This window comes from Asparagus officinalis, chromosome 7, assembly GCF_001876935.1.
Source record: "Asparagus officinalis chromosome 7, Aspof.V1, whole genome shotgun sequence".
NCBI lineage: Eukaryota > Viridiplantae > Streptophyta > Magnoliopsida > Asparagales > Asparagaceae > Asparagus > Asparagus officinalis.
The window spans coordinates 114,615,207-114,622,716 of NC_033800.1; positions in this window are offsets into that span (position 1 = coordinate 114,615,207).

Below are 7,510 nucleotides of genomic sequence, written 5' to 3' on the forward strand. Positions count from 1 at the left end.
TTGATCTTCCTGCGCTTGCGAGGGGCAGAGGATCTGGAGGAGGAGGACGACAGATACTCCTCGAATTTCAGTTGGTCGAATTCGTACTCGACCTCTTCGTCAACCGGGATCCGGATCCGTTGTTACGACACGACAGCTTCAGTAACGAAGCTGTTGGCTCCCACTGTAGTCGCCAGCTTGTTTGTGTCAAAAATCGTTGTTTTCATTGTGATTGAATCTATTACAACTTTAATCGTTTACAATAAACTCAAATAAAAAGTTGATCTTTTTATAAGATCTCCTTATACAATGAAAATACAAAAGATACGACTCTTGTCAAACAGTGCAACGGACGTTTATCACCCGCTGCTTGCGTGGGAGCTTTGCCTGTGCCGGGGACGTTAATATCCGTGGATCACCACGGATCAGATCTGGTTGACAGATAAATGATCAAAGCTCTCACTTCACGAAGGAAGTAATCGCTGTAGCGATGATCTCGACCAAGCGATATCATGGCTCTTCTCGAGATTTAAGACTAAGCTTAAATCCGGAGGAATAGGGGACGGGTCTCGGATCTCTCGAACTCGACTCTTTAGGCACAGGAGATCGCCAAGATCTGCGAACCCTTGCTGTAAATTTGTGCTTCCACTCTCCAATTCGGCAGCGTTTCGCCCTCTTCATGTCCAGCCCAGAAATAAGCCATTAGGCCTATATTTATAGGCTTCGGTTGGGGGGTTTTTGGATAAGAACGATGGATTCCGTCTTATCTTCAGTTGACAATCGTGTAACTATGTTCAGAGATGATATCCAATCAGTTAGGACACTCAGGAACCGAAGAAATCTTATGAAAACCCGTCGAAACTAAAAAATTACGTTTTAGGATTGAATCTGGCCGAACCGCCGTTTGATGGCTCGGCCTGGCCCGAGCCACCAATTGGTGGCTCGGCCTTGGCCGAGTCAGTTCGTACCACCTCAAGTATTTTTACTCTAACTCTCTCGTCCGATCTTGGAATGAGGTGATTCAAGATGCGTTGGAAATCTGTTGAAGAGACCTATAACTTGTATGTTTTGAGTTTCTTCAGAATAAAATCAAATCATTGTCGAAATATCACTTCTTTGTGCGAGCCACTAATTGGTGGCTCGGTCTTGGCCGAGCCAGTTCGTACCATCTTGGGTATTTTAGCTATAACTCTCTCATACGATCTCGGAATGAGATGATTAAAGATGCGTTGGAAAGCTGGAGAAGATACCTACAACTTTTATCTTTTAAGTTTCTTTAGAATTAAATCGCATCATGGTCGAAATATCACTTTTCTGTGCGAGACACCAATTGGTGGCTCGGCCTTGGCCGAGCCAGTTCGTACCACCTCGGGTATTTTAGCTCTAACTCTCTTATCCGATCTCGGAATAAGTTGATTCAAGATGCGTTGGAAAGATGATGAAGATATCTACAACTTTTATCTTTTGAGTTTATTCATAATAAAACTGAATCATGGTCAAAATATTACTTCTTTGTGCGAGCCACCAAATGGTGGCTCACAGCCTTGCGAGCCAGTTCGTACCATCTCAGGTATTTTGGCTCTAACTCTCTCGTCCGATCTCGGAATGAGGTGATTCAAGATGCGTTGGAAATATGAAAAAAATACCTACAACTTCCAATAGATGAGCCACTAAATGGTGGTTCAGCCTGGTCCGAGCCACCAATTGATGGCTCGGCCTTGGCCGAGCCAGTTCGTACCACCTCGGCTATTTTGGCTCTAACTCTCTCGTACGATCTCGGAATGAGGTGATTCAAGATACGTTAGAAAGCTGGAGAAGAGATCTATAACTTTTTATGGCCGAGCCATACATGGTGTGTGTGAGTCACACATGGTGTTTCGCCCTCTTTTGGGCGAAACACAACTACTAGTTGAGTTGTTTTGTTATTTCGTGTGTCACGTTGACTCGTACGCTTCACCGATTCACATCATATATTTCGTTAAGTTGGAGGTGGCCGGTGAACATGGCGGCCATTTGGTTTGTCATTTTGGTGGCTGATTAGCATGTGGGCCACTTGGTGGTGGCCGGTGAGCACGCGGGCCACCTGGTGTTGGCTGTTCTGGTGGTTCGTCGCCATGTCATCAACGTTTCGTCGATTCGCTTCATGCGCTTGTCGGTGTCAGATGATCCTCTTTGACTCGGATAATCCCCTTCGACTTGGATAATGGCGTTCTTCACCTTCTCTTTGTCTCGAGCTGTGTGCGGACACCTATAGGTATTTTTAGACGCCTACAGTATCGATGAGATGATATCTACTACTTTCAGAGAGGCTGATCAGAGTTCAGAGGCTGATTCGTGGCAGGTAGCTATACGGGAGGAGATGGAGTCTCTTCATAAGAACGATACATGAGAGATTATTGAGCTTCCAAAGGGGCGGAAGGCGATTGGTTGCAATTGGGTATACACGAAGAAGAAGGGCATTGAGGGCACTCCATTGAGGTTCAAAGGTAGGTTGGTTGCGAAGGGCTATGCACAGGAGGAAAGTATTGATTATAAAGAGGTTTTCTCTCCGGTGGTGAAGCATTCTTCGATTCGGATTTTGCTAGCTTTGGTGGCACGGTATGGATTAGAGTTAGATTAGTTGGATGTGAAGATGACATTTCTTCATGGTGATCTTGATGAAGAAATATATATGACTCAGCCATTAGGATTCCGAGCTGTAGGGAATGATAAGTTGGTTTGTAGGTTAAAGAAATCGCTATACAGTTTGAAGCAGTCTCCTCGACAATGGTATAGGCGGTTTGATGGTTTTATGATTGGTCATTCGTACACTCGGAGCCAGTTTAATCCTTGCGTATATTTTCGCAAGTTAAAAGGAAGTACGTACATCTATTTGTTACTTTATGTTGATGACATGTTGGTTACCTCTATTTCCAGATCTGCTATAGATGAGTTGAAGGCACAGCTTTCAAAGGAGTTTGAGATGAAAGATTTGGGTGAGGCGAAGCGTATTTTAGGGATGGAGTTCAGCAGAAACAAGAAGAAGGGTAAATTTTGTTTGACACTGGTGGCTTATTTGAAGAAGGTTCTACAGCGATTCCATATTAGCATGGATACGAAACCAGTTAGTGTACTATTGGGAGTCCATTTGAAGCTTTCAGTTGGTCTTTCATCAAAGTCAGTTGAAGATCGAGAGTTGATGTCGAAGACTCTGTATGCTAGCGCGGTTGGGAGCTTGATGTACGCGATGGTATGTACGAGGCCGGATTTGTCACAGGCGGTGAGCATGGTTTCGAGATACATGCACGATCCAGGAGTGTATCATTGGGACGCCGTGAGATGGATTTTGAGGTACATTAGAGGTACGCTCAATGTTGGTTTGGTTTATGAGCGGGACACTATAGGTGGGCAGCTATGCATTGGTTTTGTTGATTCGGATTGTGCCGGGGATTTGGATAAGCGGCGGTCTACGACGGGGTATGTGTTCACTTTGACCCGTGTGTTGGTGTGTTGGAAATGCACATTACAGTCTATGGTAGCTTTGTCTATGATGGAGGTAGAGTATATGGCGATTACAGAGGCTGTGAAGGAGGCTATTTGGCTTCGAGGACTTTTGGAGGAACTTGGTATATCGTAGCGGTCCGTCACCATTCATTGTGATAGCATGAGCGCTATCTATTTGGTGAAGAATCAAGTTTTTCATGCGAGGACGAAGTACATTGATGTGCGTTATCATTTCATTTGAGATGTTCTTGAAGATGACAATGTGGAGATTGTGAAAGTCCATACAAAGGATAATCCGACGGATATGCTCACTAAGGTGGTTCCGAGTAATAAGTTTGTTCATTGTAGGAACTTGTTGCATATTCGTAATTGTTGAGGCCGTTGGCGGCCATTTGGATGAACTACGGGTGGCTTGATCCCTTGGGAAAGGGGGTACATAGGCAACCATGTTGGTGCAGCCGTGTTTGGAGAGACGACGTATTTGTGCTCTTTATTTGGTGCCGGCTCAGTTTTGACAAAATTTTGCCGAGGTGGAGAATTTTGGAGAAAACAAAAAAAAATCAGTTTTTCTGTCATAAGTCGGCTCATGCACAGGCATAAGTCGACTTATGGTAAGTCGACTTGTGTCTGTGCACGAGTCGACTTACGTTCTGCTCTGGAATTGTGATTTTTCGCTTTGTCAAGTCGACTTGTGAAGCCTGTTAAGTCGACTTACGAACTGTTCTCCAGTTGCTATTTTTCTCTCTGCCAAGTCGACTTATGGCACCTGTTAAGTCGACTTATGACGGGTTTTTGCACAGTTTGGTTTCCTATTTAGATTCTGTTTGGGTTTCTGTTTGGATATAAATAGGGACACGGTTTTTTAGGGTTTAACAACAGAGATTTGAGAGATTCAGAGAGACAATTGAGTATTGTGAGAGGGAGATATTGTGAGCAAGTTGAGAGCTTTAGTTGATGGTTAGTTTGAGTAATTTTGTGTGATTGTAACCCTTTTGTACTCTTCTTGATTTAGTGGAATCTTCCCATCATCTCCCTATGGACATAGGCAAATTGTCGAACCACGTATATCTCTGTGTTTGGTTGGATTTGTCGTACTTGAATTGGATTGTGCTCATGTGTGGTTTATCTTCTTCCCGTGATCTCAGACTCGTTGTGTGTGCACGTGCACGCTTCCGCATAGGCGCGCGACAATATTAATATAGAATAAGATATATTTGGTAATTATTTTTTTCATAATTGAAGATTCAGTATTCCCGATTTTGAGTTTTTGATAAGATATGTTCTATAATATATTTTGTAATTAAGATTTTTCATGATTAAAGGTTGTGTAAGATATTAGTTAATTAAGATTAAGATTAATGATGGATGGTTTAGATTAGGTACAGGTGGTAAAAAATTTTAAGAAGAGAACTGACGTGACAAGTTCTGAGAGGGGTTATTGAAAAGGTTTTGCTTTAGAATACACATATAGAAACAAATTATGTAGAGAAATATTATGAATTAGAATAACAAATCAAATAACTTTCAAATTATCTAAGTATGTCTAGTGGGTTAGCATGTCTATTAATTCAAATGATACACCAACCATCTAAGTAATCCAATTCTTATTTTACTCTCCAAATTATTATAATTATTATTTTACTTTTTTAATTGCAGTTATCCATCAATTTTGTTAGACCCTAGAGGGGGGGTGATTAGGGTCTTATGCTAATCTAATCCGATTTTATGCCAATTAAAATTAAGTAACAAGTTATCCTAGCAAGTATGAAATACAACAAGATATATGAGCTAGGATAAACAATATGAACAATGAGATATATCCTATATGATAAAAATATATGCAAGGATATATAAACTAACACAAGGGTAAACAATATGAACTAGATAGTGGATCATATATACACCTCACAGTATCGGTTTTCAACGCTCACCGATCAACGTCACTCCTCACAATCGGTTTTCTAGTTCACCGAAAACTTTCACACCACACTCGGTTTCTAGCTCACCGAAAACCTAACAATCTCACAATGTAACAAATATAAATTGTTCTCTAATATGGATGAGAACACAATAAAAGCTCACACTCAATGCTACAACTCTCACAACCCTAATATATTATGAATGCAAATACAATAAGCTCAAAGTGGGTGTGTGTAACAATGAGTGAAATCAAATCTAAACTCAATATAAAACTAGCTTTAATAGAAATGATAATTGACAAATAATAAATGAAAGCTAGAGTAGAGTTTAGAAAACTTCTCAATGGAAGACAAGATGGAGAGATGGTGATTGGAGCCCAAACAAGAAGATGATCTCCTCCACTTGTGAAAACTTCTTCACAAACAAAACAAACCCTTAAACACACTTAAACCCTTATTTAAAACTTGTTTAAAAACTTCTTGGCTTCCTTGAAAGAGAGCAGCAATAGGGTATTTATACCCACTCTAAATCTCAGTCAAAACCCCTAACAAAAGACAAAAACAGCCCCAGCAAACAGCTCAGGAAATAGCCGTTGAAAAAGCAACGGATCTATTGTCGGTCGACCGGCGGAAATATCGGTCGACCGATGGAGCTCTCGGAAAATATCATCATTTTACAAACTAGTCCAAAACATGAAAATATGAGATACTTGAATTTTGATGTTTTGACATAAACCAACTTTTGAAACTTTGTGAAATGTTTTTATAGACTTAGTGAAACATGTATAAACTGATATTCAATTCTACAAACTAAGAATATAATATTTTCACAAAATTGCATATTCTATGCAATGTTTTCAAAACCGCAATAGTAAATATGAAATATGTGATTTCATATTATAAACATAAAAACTCAAAAACTATGTATGTATATATATAACTATATATATGCATAGAAACCAAAACTTATGTATATATATATAACTATATATATACAAAGAAACCAATAAGTGTGTGTGTATAGATATTGAGCTTAGAGTAAATAACACACATAATATAAAATCTAAAACTATATTACCCAAGCAATCTTGATCTTTAATTAAGCTTGACTTGGTACACTTTGCGGATGAAGCTTGAACTTGATCTTTAACTTGAATTGTACGTTAGTTCACTCCACAATTCCGCCAACCTCCATTTGATATGATCGTTATGGCAATCCATCCATCCTCCAACTACGTTGTTTGTCTACAATACATAAGAATGTACAAACACTAGACAAACAACATTAGTAGTAAATTGTTTGTAAATCATCATCAAAATAAGAAGGCCAACAAATTTATCTCGTGATGTATCATTTATGGAATAAAATTGGAATGTTAACTTGAAATAGCTCACTTTTCATAGATAAGTGAACTATCTAGTTAAGTTAATTAGACATAAAAATAATTAATATAATATTTTAGAATAATGTTATAGTATTATCAATATAATTATTCTTTCATGTCCAAACCTTTATTAATATCAATTTAAAATTATCGGGATTAACAGCATTTAAATTTATTAACTTAAATAAGCAAGTTTAGTCATATCTAGAAAAAAAATTATTTTAAAGAATATTTTAATTTTGCCAATTCAAATATAAGATAAATTAAATTCGAGAGAAGATTATAATGTACAAATTGAAATAATATAATGTACAAATTGAAATAGCAATTACAATGAATTTGGAGAGTAATTATAAAAGGGAACAATGCTTTAAACTTCATATAGATTGCAACCATGCGTTTCCTCCCAAAAATTAACTAGAAAAGGACTAAAAGGATTCCCCAAAGTTTGCGATGTATTGGATCTAAATCCTAAATGGAAGGGGCCGTGTACCATTTTGAATTTATGGTATGTGGTTTTAACATTGAATATGTTTGCAAGAGATTATTTCCATGACTTAAACTCTTAATTGGAAATTAAGCTAAGGAGTTTCATTCTTAAAATGGAAGACAAAAAGTTTAAGAACATATCATAAGCATATGGAAATAGATCCTTAACAACTTCGCTCCTAAAATGAGAAACAGAATCGTTCAGTGAGATCAAAAGAACTTCATCCTACTACATCTGCAGAGAAATAGGGGTCA